The following is a 26,802-nucleotide window of genomic DNA, read 5'->3' on the forward strand; positions in this document are numbered from 1 at the left end:
TTTTATGAACAAATATTTACGTTTCCCAACGAACGGTTTGATGACCAATAAGAAAGTTTAATAATCTGTAAAAAAATATAAAGGGAAAAAAATACTATGCGTCGGCCGCGAGTCGAACGCGGATCGACTGCTTGGAAGGCAACCATGCTAACCGTTACACCACCCACACTAACTGATTCGAGGTTATACGCAAGAAGTATTATTTTTAGTGTTTTAGGTCAAATTAAAGTTATTGATATAATAATTCTTAATTGTGATAATAGTTATAAACATGAGCGGTTCTAGTGGGTAGGATTCCGCGCCGTCACCGCTGTGGCCGGGGTTCGATTTCCCGCTTGGGAAATGGGTGCTTTCTTTTTTTTTAATGAGTATTAACTAAAAATAGCTACAGATTGTAAGTATTATTTTTTTAACCAATAGAATTTTTTTTTTTTTTTTGGAAAAAATGAATGAAATGAAATTAAATGCATAAATTGAAATTCGTTTTTAGTTCTGGATATTTTACTCTGATTAAAAATTAATTGTGTTGCGGAGCAGGATATAATAATACCCTAACTCGCCACAAGAAAATAATGAAACGAATGGAATTGAAGGAAACAAAAACTCAATTGATGGATAAGATAAAAGTCTTTTATTTACCATTGAAAGAATGAATGTTTTAGATATAATATGTGTTCATGTCCGCGCGGGTGTAACCATCGTTTGTTGCGGGATTGGTATTATAGAAGGAAAAAGGAAATGTGTGTTCATCTCACTATCGTTTGTTCGCGCGTGGGAAGAGAAGTGAGCAAGGTCGTACAAATGAAAATGATAGTCCAGCGTGTAGACAAAGACAAAGATAGTGGGTTAAGCTGTACGCCATGTTAGCAGTCAGCTACGCGAAGGCATTCTCAGGGACAAGTTGTATATGTAGAGAGAAAAAGAGTGTAAAGGTGTACATACGGTCTGTTTGCTTTTTGTCCCACATAGTAGTAAATGGTGTGAGGTACGCGCGTGCGCGCGCATGCCGAAACGGCGGCTGGTGCGCCGACCAACCACCTCGGAAAGGCAGGTCGGAAAAAAAGGGAGAAGCCGCTTGTTGCTCTTTCTTTTATAGGTGTTTCCGGTGGTCTTTTGCGCATGTGTGGATTTCCTTTGAAAGGAAATGACGTCGTCTATCTGTGTGCGTGCGTGTGTGAGTACATGTGTGTACGTTAGCATGTGTGTATACACACATGAATGTGAGTGTATCAACTCGTCGATATATTTCTGGACGCGATATTCATCCCTTAAACCAAAGGTTTTACTCGTTATAAATCATCCCTGGTGTATAATTAATATTTTCTGTAAATTTCAGCGTTATGTGACATATAGTTTAAGAGTTTATCGGTTAAATATTTACATATGGACACATACATATACTGTTTTATTTATAAAGGTTAACAAGATTGATGTTATGAAAGAAATGTGCATATACAGGGTGGAACGATAAAGTTGTCGACATAAAGGAAATAACACTAAAGCTTTATTTTTTGAGAGTGCTGCCAATGGTCGCGTTGTCATGACTTGACCATGTACATCTTGATGACTTGCAATGCTATTTTCCTTATCAAGTCTCTTGATTCTGTAGAACCATTGTGCTCGATATTTTGAAGGCGTTCGATAGAGCGTTTTATTCTGAACTTCAACATTATCGTATTGATATTATTAGTTTTTTTTTTCTGGTTGAGATTTGCTAATCATTCTCTTTTTGTATCTATGATTTGCGTCCCACGTGGCTCTATTTGAGACCCAACACCTTTTTCGTCTCATTACCAATGATGTTGTTCAAAAATTTAATATCTATGATGATGATTTCATTCTTTATTCTCGTGGTACTTCTTCTCCATCTCCCTCGTTTCAGTTAAAATATGCAGTTAATCTTGATGTTAACCTGGGTTCAATTGTAGATTGGGGGTAACAAATGACTTGTTTCGTTTTAATCGTGTTAAGATTTAACTGATGTATTTCAATCGTAGATGTGTCTCTTTTTTTCTTTTTAAGATTCACATGTATAATCTGGAGGAAAAATCGACTTTGAAATTTAATTATTTTTATTTCTAATCAAATCTTTCTTAAAGTATATATATTAGATCCATAGCTCTTTCTAATTTCGTAAAGTCGTTTCTCTCTATCGCTGCAAACACTTTCTCGCAAAAACAAAATGGAAACGGTATAAACGATGTGTGGGTTGAACTGGCTTCCTCCAAAAGAGGAAGTTCCATGGGAGTATTAAATTCACTAGCGGTCCATAATCGCATGTATATCCCATTAGGGGAGATGACGATGTTAGGTTTTTGCAACTTTTGCATGGAGGTGTCGATGTCCTCCTACAGGCACAGCGCCTGGAATTCCCAAATTGGTCACCCATTTGGTAATGACCAGGCTGAATTTTGCTTAACTTCAGAGATCTAACGAGAACCGGTGTGCCAACGTGATTATACTGCATTTCTTTCTGCTTCATATTCCATCACCTACTTTCTAAGATCCGCTCGTGCTTTACTTTTCCTAGTCTTTCTCCCCCCCCCCTACATATGACCTTCATCTTTTCAAAACTAAGACCAATAGGCATCAACTGTTTTTGTGATAATCATCTTTCGTTATTGTTAGCTCTTTACAAGAAGTGGCTTCACGCCTTGTCTGGAGCAATTCTACATCGCTGTTTTGTTAATATATAAATGAGTCTATACAGTCAAACTGCACTATTAGGGATTTTCCATACACGATCTTTCCTTTTCTTTTACTATTTTTTCCTTGTTCTTTTTATTATGGAAATCGCTCTAGACAACACATGAAACCACTTTATGTAAGGAGCTAATAAGAACGAAAGTTTATTATTGCAAAGAGTGGAGATACCTATTGACCTTTTTTGGAAAAAAACAAAGGCTATTTGCTTTCTTTCTTTTCTTTCTTCCCTTTTTATATTTTTTCTATTTCATCCATTTCTTCTATTCGTTCGTTTCTTTTCTTTTTTGTTTTGATTACAAGGTGGTCACCATTTATCAAGGCCTGGAGGCCACTCAGGGATAAGGGTTATTGCGTGTACAGTACGTTAGTGTTGAGATTTGATAAAGTCTCTACTTAAGGGGTGGTTCATCAGGAATTTCTTTCTTTCTTTCTTTAGTTCTTATTCATTTTCTTCTCTTTTTTCCTCACTTTTTCTTCCATTTCTTTCTTTGATAAATCATGTTGTTGCCTTTTTTCTTTTTTCGTTTTTACTTTCTTTCATTTTCTGGAATTAAATTTCTCTTTCTTTTCTCGCTTTCATTTGCATTTCCTTTATTTTTATTGCATTTTTATTTCATTCAATTTTGTTTTCTTTCTTTTTTTTTTCGTTTTATTTCCGTAATTCTTTTTCCTTTCTTTTCCATTTACGTATTGATTTTATATTTTTCACGATCTTATTTTCTTTCTGTTTTTTATTCCTTCTTTTTTTAAAATTATTTTTATTTCATTTATTTTTCTATTTCCGTTCCTTTCTTTCCCATTTAATTATTGATTCGACATTTCGTGTTTTTTACTTTCTTCCTTCTTTCTTCTTTTTTTTGTTTAAATTATTTTTCCTTCATTTTTTTTAAATTTCAATTTCCATTGCTTTCGTCATTTTTCTTCTTTCTTTCATGTACATTTGTTTTACATTTCTTCTTTTCTATTATTCGTTGTCTTTCTTTGTTTTTTTTCTTTCTTTCCTTCTTTTATATTTATTTATTTATGTATATTTTCTTCCTTCATTGAATAACTTGTATATTTCTTTCCATTTATCTTTTGTTTTTACTTTCTTTCTGTAGTACTTTCTTCCTATACTTTTTCTTTCTATCTATTTTGTTCGTTTTCATTCTCTTTCTTTTTTCTTTCATTGGTTTTATTTCTTTCCTTATATTTCTTTTTATGTTTCGTTTTCTTTTTTTCTATCTATCTTTCTTATGATATTCTTGTTCTTCCCTATTTTTCCTTTCTATATTTCTTTCTTTTTCTTTCTTTCTTTTCCTTTCTTTCTTTTTCTTTCTAAATTACTTTCTTTCTATTTCCTTTTTCTACTTCTCCCCTTTATTTTTTCTGTCTTTCTTTTTTTCTTTCTTTATATATATATACTTACAATCTGTAGCTATTTTCAGTTAATACTTTAAGAAAAACAAAATAAATTTCCCAAGCGGGGAATCGAACCCCGGCCGCCGCGGTGAGAGCGCGGAATCCTAACCACTAGACCACTTGGGAACACCTGCTGAAATACGGAAATAACTATACATATTCATAATGGTAGTTGTGAAATATTTAACCAATAATTGTAATTTAATCTGAAAAGCCTAAAAATAAATATTTATCGCATTAAACGATAAATCAACGTCGGTGATAGGAACTATCCAAAACAAAAAAAAACGTGGGAGAAAATTAATGTATCTTATTCCATTTGTATTTTCTTTAAAAATCTTAAAAAACAAAACAAAACAAAAAACCTGGGAGAAAATTTGTAGGGGACTAGGATATATAAATACCCCAATCCCGTTACAAAAGAATAATGAAACGAATGGGAATTGAAGGAAACAAAGACTCAAGTAATGAATAAGATAAACGTCGTTTATTTGCTGTTGAAAGAAATGAACATTTTAGTTATAACATGTCCGCGTGTATGTAACCAATGTCCGTTGCAGGACTGGTTTTGTAGCAAGAAAAGGAAATGTGTTTTCATCTCAAGTTTTTTTTTTTTTTTTTTTTTTACAAAGGCATCACCACATTATCAAGGCCCAGAGGCCACTCAAGGATAAGGGTTAAAGAGTGTACAGTAGAAGTTGGTCAATATAGTAATCATTAGTAATGAAAATTTGGTAAATTTAATAACTTATATGGAACGGCTCATCAAGAACTTATTTACCTTAGACTTGAACACAACCATATTGTAGTCAGCCGGAAAGCAGGAAAACGGAAGACAATTCCACAGGCGTGCAGTTCTAAGAAAGAAGCTTTGTTCATGGAATCTATGTTTAGGTTTAGGCACAGATAAAGAGTGGGGGAAATTATTGATAGTGTTTACAGCTAGACGAGTGTTTCTTGTGAAAGTTTGGCGAGGGGGGACCATAGATTGAAGCTCAGTTGAACACTTTCCATGAAAATAACGATACATCAGAGACAAACTCGCAACATCTCTTTTGTGAGATAGAGGTTGTAAGGAGGAGAAAAGGACATTTCCTACGAGGCTACGAAGTCTATTTTGAACTCTATCAAGGCAGGACAAGTCCTTTCTAGCAGCTCCTGCCCAGATGTGGCAACAGTATTCCATCCTTGGACGTACCTGGCTCTTATATAGATAGAGAATAGCATCAGCAGTGAGATATCTACTGGATCGATAGAAAGATCCCACCATTTTTCCAGCGGCCTTGGCAACAGATTTGATATACGTGTTCCATTTAAGATCAGGAGTAATGGTCAAGCCCAGAAGCTTGTCAAAACTTGAGGCCTCCTGAAGACGAGAGCCATTCATTTCAATTGATGACAAATGTGGATTAAAATGTTGATGATGTAAAGAGAGAAGCTTGGTTTTAGATGCATTAAAAGTAACCAGCCACTCCTTTCCCCATTGTACTACATGCTCAAGATCAGAGGAGAGAGAATTGGAGAGTACTTGCTCGTTTACTGTCTTAGATGTGGTACCATAAATGGTAGTGTCGTCAGCATAAATGTCTACAAATGATGTAAGGATATGATTTGGAAGATCATTAATGTAGATCAGGAAAAGAGTTGGGCCCAGGATGGATCCCTGAGGGACACCGGCATTAATACTGTGAACTTCTGATTTTTGCCCCTCAACTACTACTCTTATGAACCTATCAGAAAGAAATGATTTAATAATTGAGAAGACTTTTCCAGCTATACCATAGCTAGCGATCTTATGAAGTAAACCTTTATGCCATACCCTATCAAAGGCCTTAGATATGTCAAGAGCAATTGCCCTAGAAAGATTGCCACCGTCGAGAGATTTGCTAATCCTATGCGATATAACTGTAAGGACATCTGCTGTAGATCTAGCAGAACGGAAACCATATTGAGTGTCACTAAGAAGGTTATTTTTGTTGAGATGTTTGATTACTTCTGTATTTAACACAGATTCTAGCAACTTACTCATGACGCACAGGAGACTTATTGGCCTGTACTGAGAGGGGGATGAGCGATCACCTGAATTCTTAAATACAGGGCATACTGATGAGATTTTCCAGGGAGATGGGAAAGTTTTGGGTCATTATTGTTTGTTCGCGCGTGGGAATTGAAGTGAGTGTTGTAGTGGAAATGAGAATCCAGCGTGTAGGCAAGGAAGAGGATATTAGAGTTGTCATCAGTTAGTAGTCAGCTACGCGAAGGTGTTCTTAGTGGCCAGTGGTAGATGGAGAGAGAAAGAGGGAGAATGTATACATACAGTCATTAGCTCGTGCCCCATACATAGTAGGAAGTGGACGTGAGGTGCGCGTGCGCGCGCGCCGAAACGGCGGCGGCTTGTTCGCCCAACCTCTCTAGTTGAGAGTTGGTCCTAAAAAGAGGAGTAGAAATAGCTTGTCTCCATGTTTTATACTCGCTTCTGGAGTGTCTTTTGCGCATGTGTATTTCCTTAGAAAGTTGAAGTGACGTCGTCCATGTGTGTGTTCGTGTTCGCGTGTGTGAGTACATGTGTATAGGTAAGCGTGTGTGTATATATACGTGAATGTGAGTGTATGTACGCGAACGTGAATATGTGTACATGTGTGGACGTGGGCGCGTATTTTTGTGTGCGCGTATGTATGTGACAGCTTGAAATATGAATGTGTGTTTTGTGTGAGACTTGGAAAGGGCTCGTACAAATTAATGTATCTTATTCCATTTGTATTTTCTTTAAAAATCTTAAAAGTCTTTGATTTAAAAAAAATGTTTAACGCTCCAGAAGATATCTCACTGCTGATGCCATTCTCTATCTATATAAAAGCCAAGTACGTCCAAGGATGGAGTACTGCTGCCACATCTGGGGCTGGATCTGCTAAAAAAAACAGCCTATCCTGCCTTGACTGAGTACAAAATAGACTTCGTAGCCTAGTGCAGCCTCTCTCTCACAAAAGAGACGTTGCGAGCCTGTCTTTGTTTTATCGTTATTTCCATGGCAACTGCTCGTCTGAGCTCCAATCTCTGGTCTCCCCTCGCCAATCTTTCGCGAGAAACACCCGTCTAGCTGAAACCACTGTCAATAATTTTCCCCATTCTTTATCTGTGCCTTAATCAAAACGTAGATTCCATGAGCAAAGCTTGGGGTTGTTTTACTGTACACATAGATTCGAAAAAGTTGTCACAAAACAAATATAGAACAAATAAATGTTATCAAAGGCAAGATAAGTTACTTTTCTACCTAACTGGACATCTTTTTAGTGTTTTTATTCGATGTAACATGTTTATTCAGCTTGAAAAACATACAGTGTTTAGCGATATATTTGAAAATTTAAAATGGCGGCCGAATCTCTCTCCGAGATGGTATGTTTGGGAAAATGAGTTATAAATTAAAAAAAAAAACAGTCAAAATACTGTTAAGAACCCGCCGAATATATGTCAGCCTATGTCACGGTAACATATATTGAACGAGTTTCTAACAGTATTTTGTCTGGTTTTTTAACTCATTTTTCCAAACTTACCGTCTCAAAGAGAGAGTCGGCCGCAATTTTAAATTTTCCAATACATCGGTAAACATTGCATGTTTTTCGAGCTGAATGAACATGTTACATTAAATATGAACACTAAAAACATATCCAGTTAGGTAGAAAAGTAACTTATCTTGCCTTTGATAACATTTATTTGTTATATATTTGTTTTGTGACAACTTTTTCGAATCTATGTGTAGAGTAAAACAAACCACAAAGCTTCTTTCTTAGAAGAGCACGCCTATGGAACTCTCTCCCGTTTGCCTGTTTCCCACCTGACTACAACTTGGATGTCTTCAAGTCCCACATAAACAAATTCTTGATGAACCGCCCCCTTAAGTAAAACACTTTATCAAATCTCCATTACTAACGATTACTACGATATTATCCCATTGATTACTGTACACACAATAACTCTTATCCCAGAGTGGCTTCTGGGCCTTGATAAGTGGTGACTACCATGTAAAAAAAAAAAAAGAAAATCTTTTTTAATAATGCTTTCGAAAAAACATACTTCCCAAGCGCGGAATCCTAACCACTAGACAACTTGGGAAGATTAAGCGAATACAGTTATAATGATAGATAATGATTAAGGTAATTGAAAATCATAACAATTGTAAGTTGATCTAAAGAACTAACGTGTGCTGAATGTTAGTCAGCGTCGGTGGTGTAACGGTTAGCATGGTTGCCTTCCAAGCAGTCGATCCGGGTTCGACTCCCGGCCGACGCATGAGTTTTTAAAAAAAATTTTGTATATCATTTAATATTGAACTTTCCTATTGTTATCATGCCGTTCGTTGACAAACATATTCATAAAAAATAGTTCCCAGTATTGAATTATTATAAAGGTTGATATGCTGTTTGACAAAGTATGTCAATCATTTTTCATACATTAATGAAAGATCCAAAGAAACATTTGCTCCTATCCCTGAACTCCATTCAACGCAATATTTTTTGTTAAAGGCCATAGACGTTAATGTACATATCAAATAACTAGATGTGCCCGGGGAAGGGGGGAGGGCGCAATTAAAAAAATTCACGATGTATATATGTTTATGATTTATTTTACATCGGAATTTAAAATATCGGTTTTAGATTTTATTCTATCAGGTCTTACAAGTCATAAAATACGCTTAAATATATTTTAATTCATGCAGATTTCGTATTAATTATTATACAGCAAATTCTCTATTGTATATCTCTATTATAATATTAAAGAAAATTTGTGTGTGTGAGACAGAGAGAGAGAGAGAGAGAGAGAGAGAGGGGGAGAGATGAGAGAGAGAGGGGGAGGGAGAGAGGAGAGAGAGAAAGAGAGAAGAGAAAAACAAAGAGAATTTCCTACAACTTCCGCAACGGCCGGGCACATTTCTATGAAATTTCAAAAAAATGTGTATGGCAGTGTTCTTAGATAGGTTTTGTATTAGAACGTCTTCGATAAGTATCGATAATCGATATTCGAAAATAATCAGATTCAAGAAGTAACAGGCGATTTTGACCAAAGTTAGACAGCCTAACATCATAGGTGCATTTTAAAAAAATAATTATTACCACACAAGCCGAAAGGTCTTGCATACAAAATCAACATTAGTTCTTTTATATGACAGGAGCACGTTCGAAATAAATGTTTCTGTTTTGAGCACAATTATAGAATGTTACTTGATATTTGCATTTAAAACTTTAATTCAAGCCATTATATATTAGAAAATCATTTTATAAAACCAACACTAGATTTTCTACAGTGCAATATATTGTGGACTAAGTCACTGCGGAGAGGACTGTGAAGCTTGAACCTCCTCAACCAACACCTAAACTGCGGCGGTCGTTCCGTAAGAGAAAGTTTACTGAGCCATTGGCGGTAAACCCTAAAAGAAAGAGGCACTGACAGCTTTTACGAACAAAACGCTTATGGGTTGGTATTGGAGACGCCCCTCCATGGGATTAATGGACCATCTCATGACGTAACTTCCTCTGGTGACGACACTTCCGGTAACGAGTACCGGTCACCGAAGTCAGAGATTGGCACGCGGCCAAGGAGGTCGTGTGCAAACGCTCTACAGTTGAGGAATGGTATTGCTCAACCTGCTTTTGCCTGTAATATATGTGAATACATATTTGTTTCGAAATGTAAAAGAAAAATCCAATTTCTTCTTGATCAAATAACGTGACAAATAAGTAACAAATAATAATTCTTTTCGAACAGAAAAATATTTGTAATCATTTGAAATATATTGCATCAAAATGTATCATATATATAATTGTAAAAACATTTATTGAGAAGCGTAAGAAAATATAATTTTAATAAAACAATTTTGTAATGAGTAATAAAGAAGTATAAAAGCCTGAATTTTATGATGTGAAACATTTGTTTTATTATTTGTACTAGAATTTGACTCTCTCTCCTCTGATCTCGAGCGCGTGGTTCAGTAGGGTAAGACGTTGCTTGTTACCTTTAATGCATCTAAAACCAAACTCCTATCTTTACATCATCAACGCTCTGATCCCCATCTGGCATCAATTGAAATCGAAGACTCTCGTCTAGGAGAAGCCCCATGTTTTGACAAGCTTCTGGGCTTGACCTTTACTCCTGATCTGAAATGGAACAGGTACATCAAGTCTGTTGCCAAGGTCGCTGGAAAGATGGTGGCAACCTTCTACCGCTCCAGAAGATATCTCACTACTGATGCAATTCTCTATCTGTATAAAAGCCAAGTACGTCCAAGGATGGAATACTGCTGCCATATCTGAGCAGGAGCTGCTAAAAACAACCTATTCTTCCTTGACAGAGTACAAAATAGACTTCGTGGCTTAGTGGGGATGCCCTTTTCTCTTCCCTGCAACCTCTCTTCCACAGAAGAGACGCTGCGAGCCTATCTTTGTTTTATCGTTTTTTCCATGGCAGGTGCTCGTCTGAACTTCAATCTCTGGTTCCCCCTTGCCAATCTTTCACGAAAAACACCCGTCTAGCTGAATCCACTGTGAAAAATTTTCCCTACTCTTTATCTGTGCCTAAATCAAAACGTAGATTCCATGAACAAAGCTTCTTTCTTAGAACTGCACGCCTGTGGAACTCTGTTCGTCTGCCTGCTTCCCACCTGACTACAACCTGGATGTCTTCAAGTCCAACGTAAACAAATTCCTAATGAACCGCCCCCTTAAGTAAACACTTCATTAAATCTTCACACTAACGTACTGTACTTGCAATAACCCTCATCCCTAAGTGGCTTCCGGGCCTTGATAAGTGGTGACCACCGTGTAAAAAAAAAGTACTGCCGACAAATTGACGAAATGCACCAGAATCTCCAACGTATGTACCCGGGATTGGTCAATATAAACGGACTAATTTTCCTCCATGAAAACGCTCGTCCGCAGGTTGCTCAACTGACCCTGCAAAAACTGAACGAATTGGGCTACGAGACTGCTGCATCCGCCATATTCAGCGGACCTCCTGCTCATCGATTATCACTTTTTCAAACATCTCGACAACTTCCTGCGCGAAAAATGCTTCAAAAGCCGAGATGATGACGCATCGGCCTTTAATGACTTTATCACTTCCAGAACTCCGGATTTTTATGTTAATGAGATAAATAAACTTGATTCTCGTTGGCAAAAATGTGTCGATTCTAATGGTTCTTATTTCGATTAATAAAGTTTATTATGAAAGGAGTTATAATCTTTTGAAGTTGAACGTAAAAAAAAACGACATTATTTTTGCACCAACATAACAGTTGTGTCCGGGAGGAGGGTCTAATAAAAAAAAGTTCACGAAGTTGATGTGTTTAAGATTTATTCTACGTCGGAATTTAAAATATATTTTTAGATTTTACTTCGCTATGTCTTACAGTTCATAAAATACGCTTAAATATATTTTGATTCATGCAGATTTCGTATTAATTATTATAGAGCAAATTCTCTATGGAATATCTCTACTATAATATAAAAGAAAATTTGTGTGCGTGTGTGTGTGTGTGTGTGTGTGTGTGTGTGTGTGTGTGTGTGTTTGAGAGAAAAAGAGAGAGGGAGAGAGTTCTCTATAAACTCCTAAACGGCGAGACACATTTTTATGAAATTTCACACATGGCAGTGTTTTTATTACCGCACAAGACGAAAGACCTGGCATATAAAATCAACATTAGGTTCTTTGATATGACAGGGGCGCGTTCGAAATGAATGTTTCTAGTTAGAGCACAATTGAATCATATGACTTCATACTTGCATTTTAAACTAAAATTCAAGACATTGTACAGGGTATCCCAAAAGAAGCTGATGGTTAAAAAAAGTCATAACTTTCTTAATTTTTTATATTTTTCTTTTATTTCTATTTATTTATTTATTTATTTTCAGATCATCTAGAGTAACCCTTCCAAGGTCACCATGTGTCGTTACATTACCAAGGAGCGGATATTTATCGTAGAGTCGTATTTTCGGTTGGATGAGTCAATATCAGAAACTCAAAGAGAATTTCGACGAAACTTCAACACAAGAAATTCCCCTAATCCCAATGCAATAAAAGTTATTATGGCTCGATTTCATGAGCAAGTGTCTGTATGTGACCTCTCTAAATCTGGTAGACCCCGTACGGCAAGAAGTGATGAGAATCGTCAGAGATTAGCAGAGAGTGTGGCCGAGTATCCATCCACATCAGTAAGAAGGAGATCAGGTCAAATTGGGGTCTGTCAATCAATGTGGTTCCAGCAGGACGATGCAACGGCGCATACGGCACGAGAAACATTAAATTAGCTCCAGGGCATATTCGGCAACCGAATAATTGCTCGTGGCTGTAAGATAAATTTGCCACCCCGTCCGCCAGATCTCACATGTGTAGATTTCTTCCTTTGGGGTTACCTCAAAGAGCTGGTATACGCAAACAAACAAGCCACAATAAATGCACTTAAAAACAATCTAGGGGATGAAATTAGAGCCATATGCTCTGAAATATTAAGTGATGTACTGGACAATGCCCTGCAAAGAACACAAGAGTGTGAAAATGAAAATGGTGGACATTTGAGTAACATCATTTTTAATAACTAAAATTAGATCTTGTTAAAAACATACTCTAGAGTAAGATGTGTGAATAAAATTAGAATAATTAGACTATGATATCTTACTATATCTCACCAAAATCACGGAGAGGCACATCTACCTACATATGAAAATTGGTAAACATAACTTAAATATTGATGAAGTTAATCAAATTGAAAACCCGTCAGCTTCTTTTGGGATACGCTGTATATGAAAATAATTTATAAAAGCAGCAAATCAAATTTTTTTCCTTTATTAAATTATTTGTATATTTCTTTCTATTTTTCGGTTGTTTATTCTTTTATTTGTGTAGCACTTTCTTCCTATATTTTTTCTAAATTTTTTTTTCATTCTCTTTCCTATTTCTTTCTTTGTTATTTTTTCTTTTTGTTTCTTTTTATGTTTCGTTTTCTTTTTTCTATCTTTCTTTCTACATTCCTGTCCTTCCCTATTTTTTCCTTTTTATATTTTTTTTCCTTTTCATATTTCTTTCTTCTTCCTTTCTATGTTTCTTTCTTCTTTCTTTTTTCTTTTTCTTCCTGAATTATTTTCTTTCTTTACTTATTTCTATCTTTCTTTTTTTCTACTTTTTCCCTTTATTTTTTCGATCTTTCTTCTGTTTTCTTTATATGGTTATTTCTCTATTTTTCGCTTTCTTTCTTTCTACAGTCTATTGTTTCATTCTTTCTTTTCCTTTTGAATTTCTCTGTATATTTCTTTCTTTTCTTTCTTCCTACTTTTCTTTCCTTCTATATTTCGTTTCTTTCTTTGCCAACTCATCTTTTAATCAGAGTAAAATACTTACAATCTGTAGCTATTTTCAGTTAGAATATGTGTGTGTGTGTGTGTGTGTGTGTGTGTGATAGACAGAGTTCCCTAAAACTCCGACAAGGCCAGGCCCATCTCTTTGAAATGTCACACAAAAATACATTGTAGTATTCTTGGATAGGTTTTGCATCGGAATGCCTTCGATTATTATCGATAATTGATAATTGATGATCGATAATCGATAAATCGATAATTGATAATCGATAATTTATTAGTCATAATCTATAATTGATAATCGATAATCGATAATTGATAATTGATGATCGATAATTGGTCATTGATAATTGATAATTAGTAATCGATAATTGATATTTATTTATTTATATTTTTCTTCCTTTATTAAATTATTTGTATATTTCTTTTTATTTGTTTTTTTTTCTGTAATACTTTCTTTCTATACTTTTTCTTTTTTATGTTTTGTTCGTTTTCATTCTCTTTCCTTTTTCTTTCTTTGTTTTTCTTTCTTTCCTTATATTTCTTTTTATGTTTCGTTTTCTTTTTTTCTATACATCTTTCTTTCGATATTCTTATCCTTCCATATTTTTCCTTTCTATATTTCTTTCTTTCTTTCTTTTTCTTTTGAGTTTCTTTCTATAATTCATTCTTTTTCTTTCTTTTGATTTTTCTTTCCTTCTATAATTCGTTTCATTATTTCTTTTGTTTTCTTTTTTCTTTCTTTTTTCTTTACTTCTTTATCTAATAATCACAGAAAATATCCCGAACTAAAAACGAAATTCAGTTTATGCACTTAATTTCATTTTTGTTTCTTTAAAAAAAATCCTATCGGTTAAAAAATAAATACTTACAATCTGTAGCTATTTTCATTTAATACTGTAAGAAAAACATTAAAAAGGTATTTCCCAAGCGGGGAGAACGCGGAATCCTAACCACTAGACCACTTGGGAGATATAATCGTCAGCGTTTACAACTATTATTACAATTTAAAAAACATATCCCAATAACTTTAATTTGATACAACAGACTAAAAATCCATATTCCTCGCTTATAACTCTGAGTCAGACAGCGTCGGTGGTGTAACGGTTAGCATGGTTGCCTTCCAAGCAGTCGATCCGGGTTCGACTCCCGGCCGACGCATGTATATTTTTATTTTCCTGATATTTTTTTACAGCTTCTTAAACCGTTCGTTAGGAAACGTAAACATTACTACATAAAAAAGAATCCCTAGCATGTAATTACTGTAAACGTTCATATGTCGTTTGACAAAGTAAGCCAATTATTTATTATACATTAGGGATAGAAACCAAAGAAACTTTTCTTCCTATCCTTGAACTCCATTCAACGCAATATTTTTGTTAAACGCCATGTAGACGTTAGGTTCATATAGAAAAAACTAGCTGTGCCCAGGGAATTAAGTAACATAAAATTCACGATTTATATATATTTATGATTTCTTTGTACATCGGAATTTAAAATATAATTTCAGATTTTATTTCACCAGGTCTTTTTTTTGTGGGGTGGGGGTTACAGCTTATTGTTAATTTTATTATTATTCAGTTTGAAACTTCTTTCTCTTTCATTTTTTTTTTTTTTTTGTAAATTAAATAAAAAATTTGTTATACGTTTCTGATTGAGACGTTTTCTTATGCAAATACAACCAAGGGCCTAGCTTGGTTGTAAAATACGCTTAAATATATTTTAATTCATGCAGATTTGGTATTAATTATTACAGAGCAAATTCTCTATCGAGTTTTTCTGGAGATTTTCTGTGATTATAAAATGAGGTGGTAAAGAAAGAAAGAAAGAAAGAAAGAAAGATTGAGATGAAATAAATTAGAAAAGAAATAAAAGAAAAATGAAAGAACTATAGAAAGAATATCAAAAGAAAAAGAAAGACAAAAAGATATGTCGACATATTAAAACGTACATTGCATCTCCATTTCAACTTGTCTATATATTTCTGGATGCAATATTCATCCCTTCAACCAAAGGTCGTACTCGTTATAAATCATCCCTGATGTATAATTAATATTTTCTGTTAATTTCAGCGTTATGTGACCTATAGTTTAAGAGTTTATCGGTTAAATATTTACATATGGACACATACATTCTAGTATATTTTTTATAAAGGTTAATAAAATTGATATTATGAAAGAAATGTGCATATTACAGGGTCGAACGATAAAGGTGTCGACATAAAACAACACTAAAATTTTATTTTTAAACTTATTGAAAAAAATCAATGCAGGTAACTTGATTATTGAGTAGAGCTGACATATGTTCAGTGTAACCGCCTTCCGCCTTAATCACTGCCTCGTTTACAGGCCCGGAACTGTCTGTCTTTTCCACGGCGGAAGCTCGGCGAATACGCGGCATATAACGGCGGTCAGATTGGTTTTGCTATTGTGAGAGATCATGTTGGTGATATTCTTACCTCATGTTCGGATCGGGGAAGCACCCATCCAGGTACACTTCGGTGTTGACTTTCAAGCCGACTTCGAAGATGTGAGGTGGCATGATGTCGCCATTACTTGAAACTACAACAAAAGACCATAACCGTAACTGGAGACTTCTTTTTTCATTACCCTGGGCACCTCCCTGTTATTCGTTCCAATCCACTTATGCATTTTGAGAGTGCTGGCAATGGCATGTTTAAATGTGCATTTGCATTACATGTCCATTTCAACTCGTCGATATATTTCTGGACGCGATATTCATCCCTTAAACCTAAGGTTTTACTCGTTATAAATCATCCCTGGTGTATAATTAATATTTTCTGTTAATTTAAGCGTTATGTGACCTATAGTTTAAGAGTTTATCGGTTAAATATTTACATATGGACACATACATCTACTGTTTTATTTATAAAGGTAAACAAAATTGATTTTATGAAAGAAATGTGCATATACAGGGTAAGTTGTCGACATAAAGAAAATAACACTAAAGCTTTATTTTTTGAGAGCGCTGGCAATGGTCCCGTTGTCATGACTTGGATCTGTTTCAGACAGAATAGAAGGCTCCCATCGCTTTTGGGATTTGTACACAACTGGCCAATTAGTAGATGGTTTGCAAAAAAAAAAAAAAAAAAAAAACGAAAGAAAACTCGTTTTCATCAAACGGAAATGGAACCATGTCGTCTTTTCTAGGGCGATAATTTTATCGTTCCACTCTGTACACGTACATCTTGATGACTTGCAATGCTATTTTCCTTATCAAGTCTCTTGATTCTGTAGAACCATTTTGTTCGATATTTTGAAGGCGTTGGTATGAGCGTTTTATTCTGAACTTCAACATTATCGTATTGACATTATCAGTTTTTTTGTCTGGTTGAGATTTGCTAATCATTCTCTTTTTGTATCTATGATTTGTGTCCCACGTGGCTCTATTTGAGACCCAACACCTTTTTCGTCTCATTACCAATGATGTTGTTCAAAAATTAAATATCTATGCTGATGATTTCATTCTTTATTCTCGTGGTACTTCTTCTCCATCTCCCTCGTTTCAGTTGAAATATGCAGTTAATCTAGATGTTAACCTGGGTTCAATTGTAGATTGGGATACCAATGACTTTTTTCGTTTTAATCTTGTTAAGATTCAACTGATGTATTTCAATCGTAGATGTGTCTCTTTTTTTCTTTTTAAGATTCACATGTATAATCTGGAGGAAAAATCGACTTTGAAATTTAATTATTTTTATTTCTAATCAAATCTTTCTTAAAGTATATATATTAGACCCATAGCTCTTTCTAATTTCGTAAAGTCGTTTCCCTCTACCGCTGCAAACACTTTCTCGCAAAAACAATATGGAAACGGTATAAACCCTGTGTGGGTTGAACTGGCTTCCTCCAAATGAGGAAGTTCCATCGGAGAATGAAATTCACTAGCGGTCCATAATCGCATGTATATCCCCATGAGAGAAGATGACGATGTTAGGTTTTTGCAACTTTTGCAGGGAGGTGTCGATGTCCTCCTACGCACAGCGCCTGGAATTCCCAAATTGGTCACCCATTTGGTACTGACCAGGTTGAATTTTGCTTAACTTCAGAGATCTAACGAGAACCGGTGTGCCAACGTGATTATGCTGTATTTCTTTCTCGCACCTGAGGTTATTCTCTATCTCTACAAATCCAATGTCAGAGCAAGGTATGGAGTACTGTTGTCATATTTGAACTGGGGAATCTTTGTCCCATTGGAACCTTTCTGATAATGTGCAAAAACGTATCTATAATTTGATTGATCCAATCCTTTCTTATTCTCTGCAAGCTTTCTCTTACAGATGTGATGTTGCTAATCTCAATATTTTCTATGAATATTATGTGTTTTTTTTTTGTTTTTTAGAATTAGCTGATCTACCCCTGCTTACTTTGTCTCAGCTCAGTTGACTCGTTTTTTGGTCTTCGTTAATTCTCTCATTATAATACCGCTTCATATTCCATCACCTACTTTCTAAGACCCGCTCGTGCAATACTTTTCCTAGTCTTTTTCCCCCCTACATATGGCCTTGATCTTTTCAAAACTAAGACCAATAGGCATCAACTGTTTTTGTGATAATCATATTTCGTTATTGTTAGCTCTTTACAAGAAGTGGCTTCACGCCTTGTCTGGAGCAATTCTACATCGCTGTTTTGTTAATATATAAATGAGTCTATACAGTCAAACTGCATAATTATGGATTTTCCATACACGATCTTTCCTTTTCTTTTACTATTTTTCCTTGTTCTTTTTATTATGGAAATCGCTCTAGACAACACATGAAACCACTTTATGTAAGGAGCTAATAAGAACAAAAGTTTATTATTACAAAGAGTGGAGATACCTATTGACCTTTTTTTGGAAAAAAACAAAGGCTATTTGCTTTCTTTCTTTTCTTTCTTCCCTTTTTATATTTTTTCTATTTCATCCATTTCTTCTATTCGTTCCTTTCTTTTCCTTTTTTTTTTTTGATTACAAGGTGGTCACCATTTATCAAGGCCTGGAGGCCACTCAGGGATAGGGGTTATTGCGTGTACAGTACGTTAGTGTTGAGATTTGATAAAGTGTCTACTTAAGGGGCGGTTCATCAGGAATTTCTTTCTTTTTTTATTTAGTTCTTATTCATTTTCTTCTCTTTTTTCCTCACTTTTTCTTCCATTTCTTTCTTTGATAAATCATGTTGTTGCTTTTTTTTCTTTTTTCGTTTTTACTTTCTTTCATTTTTTGGAATTTAATTTCTCTTTCTTTTCTCGCTTTCATTTGCATTTCCTTTATTTTTATTGCATTTTTATTTCACACAATTTTGTTTTCTTTCTTTTTTTCGTTTTATTTCCGTAATTCTTTTTCCTTTCTTTTCCATTTACGTATTGATTTTATATTTTTCATGATATTATTTTCCTTCTGTTTTTATTCCGTCTTTTTTTTTTTTAATTCTTTTTATTTCATTTTTTTGTCTATTTCCGTTCCTTTCTTTCCCATTTAATTATTGATTCGACATTTCGTGTTTTTTACTTTCTTCCTTCTTTCTTACTTTTTTTGTTTAAATTATTTTTCCTTCATTTTTTTATTTCTATTTCCATTGCTTTCGTCATTCTTTCTTTCATGTACATTTTTCCTACATTTCTTCCTTTCTATTATTCGTTGTCTTTCTTTGTTTTTTTTTTTCCTTCCTTCTTTTATATTTATTTATGTATATTTTCTTCTTTCATTAAATAACTTGTATATTTCTTTCCATTTATCTTTTGTTTTTACTTTCTTTCTGTAGTACTTTCTTCCTATACTCTTTCTTTCTATCTATTTTGTTCGTTTTCATTCGCTTTCCTTTTTCTTTCATTGGTTTTATTTCTTTCCTTATATTTCTTTTTATGTTTCGTTTTCTTTTTTTCTATCTATCTTTCTTACGATATTCTTGTTCTTCCCTATTTTTTCCTTTCTTTATTTCTTTCTTTTTCTTTCTTTTTCTTTCTAAATTACTTTCTTTCTATTTCCTTTTTCTACTTTTCTACTTCATTTTTTCTGTCTTTCTTTTTTTCTTTCTTTATATAGTTCTTTCTTTTTGTCTTTCTTTTTCTTTTGTCATTTTTCTATATTTCTTTCTTTTTATTTCTTTTGATTTTTCTTACTTTCTATATTTCGTTTTGTTTCGTTTCGTTTCTTTCTTTTTTTAACCACCTGATCTAATAATCAATTTATTCCTTCCTTTCTATTATTCCTTACCTTTCTTTGTTTTTTTTCTTCTTTCTTTTCTTCTTTCTGTCTTCTTGATATTTATTCATTTATTTATTTATATTTTTCTTCCTTTATTTAATTACTTGTATATTTCTTTCAATTTATTTTTTTGTTTTTACTTTCTTTCTGTAGTACTTTTTCTTTCTATACTTTTTTCTATCTTTCTTTTTCTAGTTTTCCCTTTATTTTTTTATTTTTTTATTCTTTTATATTTCTTTATACAGTTCTTTCCTTCTATATTTCATTTTTTCTTGCTTTCTTTCTTTGTCACCTCATCTAATAATCACAGAAAATATCCAGAACTAAAAACGAATTTCAATTTATGCCTCTAATTTCATTTGTTTCTTTTCTCCAAAAAAAATATCCTATCGGTTAAAAAATTAATGCTTACAATTTGTAGCTATTTTCAGTTAATACTTTAAGAAAAACAAAATTCCCAAGCGGGGAATCGAACCCCGGCCGCCGCGGTGAGAGCGCGGAATCCTAACCACTAGACCACTTGGGAACACCTGCTCAAATACGGAAATAGCTATAGATATTCATAATGGCAGTTGTGAAATATTTAACCAATAATTGTAATTTAATCTGAAAAGCCTAAAAATAAATATTTATCGCATTAAACGATAAATCAACGTCGGTGATAGGAACTATCCAAAACAAAAAAAACGTGGGAGAAAATTAATGTATCTTATTCCATTTGTATTTTCTTTAAAAATCTTAAAAGTCTTTGATTTAAAAAAAAAATGTTTAACGCTCCTGAAGATATCTCACTGCTGATGCCATTCTCTATCTATATAAAAGCCAAGTACGTCCAAGGATGGAGTACTGCTGCCACATCTGGGGCTGGATCTGTTAAAAAAACAGTCTATCCTGCCTTGACTGAGTACAAAATAGACTTCGTAGCCTAGTGGGGGGGGGGCCTTTTCTCTTCCCTGCAGCCTCTCTCTCACAAAAGAGACGTTGCGAGCCTGTCTTTGTTTTATCGTTATTTCCATGGCAACTGCTCGTCTGAGCTCCAATCTCTGGTCTCCCCTCGCCAATCTTTCGCGAGAAACACCCGTCTAGCTGAAACCACTGTCAATAATTTTCCCCATTCTTTATCGGTGCCTAAATCAAAACGTAGATTCCATGAGCAAAGCTTGGCTTGGGTTTGTTTTACTGTACACATAGATTCGAAAAAAGTTGTCACAAAACAAATATAGAACAAATAAATGTTATCAAAGGCAAGATAAGTTACTTTTCTACCTAACTGGACATCTTTTTAGTGTTTTTATTCAATGTAACATGTTTATTCAGCTTGAAAAACATACAGTGTTTAGCGATTTATTGGAAAATTTAAAATGGCGGCCGAATCTCTCTCCGAGACGGTATGTTTGGGAAAATGAGTTATAAATAATTAAAAAAAAAAAACAGTCAAAATACTGTTAAGAACCCGCCGAATATATGTCAGCCTATGTCACGGTAACATATATTGAACGAGTTTCTAACAGTATTCTGTCTGTTTTTTTAACTCATTTTTCCAAACTTACCGTCTCAAAGAGAGAGTCGGTCGCAATTTTAAATTTTCCAATACATCGGTAAACATTGCATGTTTTTCGAGCTGAATGAACATGTTACATTAAATATGAACACTAAAAACATATCCAGTTAGGTAGAAAAGTAACTTATCTTGCCTTTGATAACATTTATTTGTTGTATATTTGTTTTGTGACAACTTTTTCGAATCTATGTGTACAGTAAAACAAACCACAAAGCTTCTTTCTTAGAAGAGCACGCCTATGGAACTCTCTCCCGTTTGCCTGTTTCCCACCTGACTACAACTTGGATGTTTTCAAGTCCAACATAAACAAATTCTTTATGAACCGGCCCCTTAAGTAAAACACTTTATCAAATCTCCATTACTAACGATTACTACGATATTATCCCATTGATTACTGTACACGCAATAACTTTTATCCCAGAGTGGCTTCTGGGCCTTGATAAGTGGTGACTACCATGTAAAAAAAAAAGAAAATCTTTTTTAATAATGCTTTAGAAAAAACATTCTTCCCAAGGGCGGAATCCTAACCACTAGACAACTTGGGAAGATTAAGCGAATACGGTTATAACGAGAGATAATGATTAAGGCAATTGAAAATTATAACAACCGTAGGTTAATATAAAGAACTAACGTATGTTAAATCTCGTTCAGCGTCGGTGGTGTAACGGTTAGCATGGTTGCCTTCCAAGCAGTCGATCCGGGTTCGACTCCCGGCCGACGCATGAGTTTTTAAAAAATTTTGTATATCATTTAATATTGAACTTTCCTATTGTTTATCATGCCGTTCGTTGACAAACATGTTCATAAAAAATAGTTCCCAGTATTGAATTATTATAAAGGTTGATATGCTGTTTGACAAAGTATGTCAATCATTTCTCATACATTAATGAAAGATCCAAAGAAACATTTGCTCTTATCCCTGAACTCCATTCAACGCAATATTTTTTTGTTAAAGGCCATAGACGTTAATGTCCATATCAAATAACTAGATGTGCCCGGGGGAGGGGGGAGGGCGCAATTAAAAAATTTCACGATGTATATATGTTTATGATCTATTTTACATCGGGATTTAAAATATCGGTTTTAGATTTTATTCTACCAAGTCATAAAATACGCTTAAAGAGAAAGTTTACCGAGCCATTGGCGGTAAACCATAAAAGAAAGTGGCACTGACAGCTTTTACGAACAAAACGCTTGGGGGTTGGTATTGGAGACGCCCCTCCATGGGATTAATGGACCATCTCATGACGTAACTTCCTCTGGTGCTGAACCTGCTTTTGCCTGTAATATATGTGAATACATGTTTGTTTCGAAATGTAAAAGAAAAATCACCCCTTCTCAGGTACATGCTATTATAAAAAACCTAGACACCTAAAAAGCATGTGGACCAGATCTCATCCCGGCTGTGCTATTAAAAAAATGCTCTTCCGAGGTTGCTCCAGTTCTGTCCAAACTTTACAATAAATGCCTTAACGAATCTTGTTTTCCCGACTGCTGGAAAACCGCCTCTGTGGTACCAGTCTTCAAGAATTCTGGTGAAAGAACTGACCCACTAAATTATCGCCCCATTAGCCTCCTCCCGCTTTTCGCCAAAATATTTGTAGTCATTAGTTAATCAAGCCCTAGTCCAGCACCTAACAGCTGCTAAACTCCTGACTGACAAACAATATGGATTCAGGCAAGCACGTTCAACAGCAGATATCTTAACTGTAGTTTCTGAACGTATATACCGTTCATTGGATAAAACAGGGGAGGGTAGAGCAGTGGCCCTTGATATATCTAAGGCTTTTGAGAGGGTATGGCACGATGGTCTTCTAAGAAAAATTAGATAATATGGAATCACTGGAAGAATTCACAATGTAATTAAATCCTTCTTAAGTAATAGAAAAATCAAAGTTGTCCTCGACGGTCGGACATCCAAACAATATGACAAAATGCGGGAGTACCTCAGGGGTCTATCCTTGGACCTCTATTATTCCTGATATTCATAAATGACCTCCCTGATAAAATTGTTTCGGAGATGGGTATATTTGCCGATGACACCACTCTCTATAACAGATATGAGGGGAAAACAAATGAACACATATCTAAGGAAATGGCAGAAACACTAGAGGATGACCTCCAATCCGTAGTGGAATGGGGACAAAAATGGTTGGTCACATTCAATGCTGCTAAGACTAAGCTTGTTTCCTTCAATAACTACAAGAAACCTTCTCTACCACCAATAGCAATGGCCAAGAACACATTGCCTGAAAGTACTTCTTTTAAACTCATCGGCCTAACGTTTACAGGGAATATGAACTGGAATAGATACATTGAGAGCATTGCGAAGGCTGCTGCAAGGAAGGTTGGCTCCCTCTACCGTGCTAGAAAACTACTTACGCCTGACAGTATCCTATACCTCTATAAGGCAACCATTCTCCCATGTATGGAGTACTGTTGTCACATCTGGTCTGGTGCATCTGCTGCTTGTCTCTCGCTCCTGGACAGGGTTCAAAAGAGAGTCGCCAACCTGATAGGTCCTGAACTGTCATCTAGGCTTCAGCCTCTGTCCCATCGACGAGATGTTGCATCCCTCTGCCTATTCTACAAATAAAGTATTTTAATGGTGAATGCTCTGACGAACTGCAAACACTTGTACCTCCTCGACGTAACTATCCCCGACAAACCCGACAAGCTACTAAGTCTCATCCCTTTACTGTAGAGATCCCTAGGTGCAAGAAAGCCTTTTACTCCAATAGTTTCTTCCCCAGAACTGCGGATCTTTGGAACTCCCTTCCGGGATTCTGCTTTCCCAACTGCAATGATATGCAGAAGTTCAAGTGTAATGTTAACAAACATCTTTCTACTCTTCTCCCTTCATATTGCCCCCGCAAATTAAGTCCCTGATAGTAGCCCCCTGCTTCAAAGTGGCACTGTGCCTTGTTTGGGGTGAAAATTGAATTAAAAAAAAAATCCAATTTCTTCTTGATCAAATAACGTGACAAATAAGTAACAAATAATAATTCTTTTCAAACAGAAAAATATTTGAAATCATTTGAAATATATTGCATCAAAATGTATCAATATATAATTGTAAAAACATTTATTTAAAAGTCTGCGTAAGAAAATATAATTTTAATAAAACAATTTTTTAATGAATAATAAAGAAGTATAAAAGCCTAAATTTTATCATGTGAATCATTTTTTTTAAATTATTTTTACTAGAATTTGACTCTCTCTCTCTCTCCTCTGATCTCGAGCGCATGGTACAGTGGGTGAAGACGTGGCTTGTTACCTTTAATGCATCTAAAACCAAACTCCTATCTTTATATCACCAACGCTCTGATTCCCATCTGGCATCAATTGAAATCGATGGCTCTCGTCTAGGAAGAAGCCCCATGTTTTGACAAGCTTCTGGGCTTGACCTTTACTTCTGATCTGAAATGGAACACGTACATCAAATCTGTTGCCAAGGTCGCTGGAAAGATGGTGGGATCCTTCTACCGCTCCAGAAGATATCTCACTACTCATGCAATTCTCTATCTGTATAAAAGCCAAGTGCGTCCAAGGATGGAATACTGCTGCTATATTTGGACAGAAACTGATAAAAACAGTCTATCCTTCATTGACAGAGTACAAAAAAGACTTCGTGGCTTAGTGGGGGATGCCCTTTTCTCTTCCCTGCAACCTCTCTCCCACAGAAGAGACGTTGCGAGCCTATCTTTGTTTTATCGTTATTTCCATGGCAGGTGCTCGTCTGAACTCCAATCTCTGGTTCCCCCTCGCCAATCTTTCACCCATCTAGCGTAACGTAATAGCTATTGGGTAATGTTTTAATTTTTAGCCTTGCAGCAAACCTATCTTCATAACGAAAAACACCCGTCTAGCTGAATCCACTGTCAAAAATTTCCCCCACTCTTTATCTGTGCCTAAATCAAAACGTAGATTCCATGAACAAAGCTTCTTTAGTAGAACTGCACGCCTGTTGAACTCTGTTCCGTCTGCCTGCTTCCCACCTGACTACAACCTGGATGTCTTCAAGTCCAACGTAGACAAATTCCTACTGAACCGTCCACTTAAGTAAACACTCCATTAAATCTCCACACTAACGTACTGTACTTGCAATAACCCTTATCCCTGAGTGGCTTCCGGGCCTTATAAGTGGTAACCACCGTGTAAAAAAAAAATGTACTGTCGACAAATTGACGAAATGCACCAGAAGCTCCAACGTATGTACCCGAGATTGGTCGTTTGATAATTGATGATCGATAATTGTTAATTGATAATCGATAATTTATAAGTGCCAATCTATAATTGATAATCGATAATTGATAATTGATGATCGATAATTGGTCATTGATAATTGATAATTAGTAATCGATAATTGATATTTATTTATATTTTTCTTCCTTTATTAAATTATTTGTATATTTCTTTTTATTTGTTTTTTTTCTGTAATACTTTCTTTCTATACTTTTTGTTTTTTATGTTTTGTTCTTTTTCATTCTCTTTCTTTTTTCTTTCTTTGTTTTTCTTTCTTTCCTTATATTTCTTTTTATGTTTCGTTTTCTTTTTTTCTATCTTTCTTTCTTTCGATATTCTTATCCTTCCCTATTTTTTCCTTTCTATATTTCTTTCTTTTTTCTTTTTCTCTTTCTTTTTCTTTTGACTTTCTTTCTATATTTCATTCTTTTTCTTTCTTTTGATTTTTCTTCCCTTCTATAATTCGTTTCATTACTTCTTTTTTCTTCTTTTTTCTTTCTTTTTTCTTTACCTCTTCATCTAATAATCACAGAAAATATCTCGAACTAAAAACGAAATTCAGTTTATGCACTTAATTTCATTTTTGTTTCTTTTAAAAAAAATCCTATCGGTTAAAAAATAAATACTTACAATCTGTAGCTATTTTCATTTAATACTGTAAGAAAAACATTAAAAAGGTATTTCCCAAGCGGGGAATCGAACCCCGGCCGCCGCGATGAGAGCGCGGAATCCTAACCACTAGACCACTTGGGAAGACCTGCTTGAAAACGGAAATAACTATAGAAGATATGAGTGTCTGTCTTTATAATTATTATTACAATTTTAAAAACATTATACCAATAACTTTAATTTGATACAAAAGACTAAAAATAAAAAAGAATCCCTAGCATGTAATTACTGTAAACGTTCATATGTCGTTTGACAAAGTAAGCCAATTATTTATTATACATTAGGGATAGAAACCAAAGAAACTTTTCTTCCTATCCTTGAACTCCATTCAACGCAATATTTTTGTTAAACGCCATGTAGACGTTACTTTAGGTTCATATGAAAAAAAACTAACTGTGCCCAGAGAATTAAATAAAATAAAATTCACGATTTAAATATATTTATGATTTCTTGGGTTTGTATTACTGTACACATAGATTCGAAAAAGTGGTCAAAAAACAAATATATAACAAATAAATGTTATCAAAGGCAAGATAAGTTACTTTTCTACCTAACTGGATATATATTTCGTGTTTTTATTCAATGTAACATGTTTATTCAGTTCGAAAAGCATACAGTGTTTACCGATGTATTGGAAAATTCAAAATGGCGCCCGAGTCTCTCTTTAACACGGTA

The 26,802-nt window shown here is 34.7% G+C and overlaps 6 non-coding genes across 6 annotated transcripts; 3 read left to right on the forward strand and 3 right to left on the reverse strand.

Moving 5' to 3' along the window:
• Positions 1 to 4,161: 4,161 nt before the first annotated feature.
• On the reverse strand, positions 4,162 to 4,233 carry Trnae-cuc (transfer RNA glutamic acid (anticodon CUC)). The gene has a single exon. It is a non-coding gene; the product is annotated as a tRNA-Glu (tRNA).
• A 4,089-nt stretch (positions 4,234 to 8,322) lies between these two features.
• On the forward strand, positions 8,323 to 8,394 carry Trnag-ucc (transfer RNA glycine (anticodon UCC)). Its single transcript has one exon. It is a non-coding gene; the product is annotated as a tRNA-Gly (tRNA).
• Positions 8,395 to 14,537: 6,143 nt separating this feature from the next.
• Positions 14,538 to 14,609, forward strand: Trnag-ucc (transfer RNA glycine (anticodon UCC)). The gene has a single exon. It is a non-coding gene; the product is annotated as a tRNA-Gly (tRNA).
• A 5,497-nt stretch (positions 14,610 to 20,106) lies between these two features.
• Positions 20,107 to 20,178, reverse strand: Trnae-cuc (transfer RNA glutamic acid (anticodon CUC)). The gene has a single exon. It is a non-coding gene; the product is annotated as a tRNA-Glu (tRNA).
• A 1,685-nt stretch (positions 20,179 to 21,863) lies between these two features.
• On the forward strand, positions 21,864 to 21,935 carry Trnag-ucc (transfer RNA glycine (anticodon UCC)). Its single transcript has one exon. It is a non-coding gene; the product is annotated as a tRNA-Gly (tRNA).
• A 4,204-nt stretch (positions 21,936 to 26,139) lies between these two features.
• Positions 26,140 to 26,211, reverse strand: Trnae-cuc (transfer RNA glutamic acid (anticodon CUC)). The gene has a single exon. It is a non-coding gene; the product is annotated as a tRNA-Glu (tRNA).
• Positions 26,212 to 26,802: the final 591 nt, after the last annotated feature.

The sequence above is a fragment of the Euprymna scolopes genome, chromosome 18 (assembly GCF_053919585.1).
Source record: "Euprymna scolopes isolate OS-2025 chromosome 18, ASM5391958v1, whole genome shotgun sequence".
Taxonomy (NCBI): Eukaryota; Metazoa; Mollusca; class Cephalopoda; order Sepiida; family Sepiolidae; genus Euprymna; species Euprymna scolopes.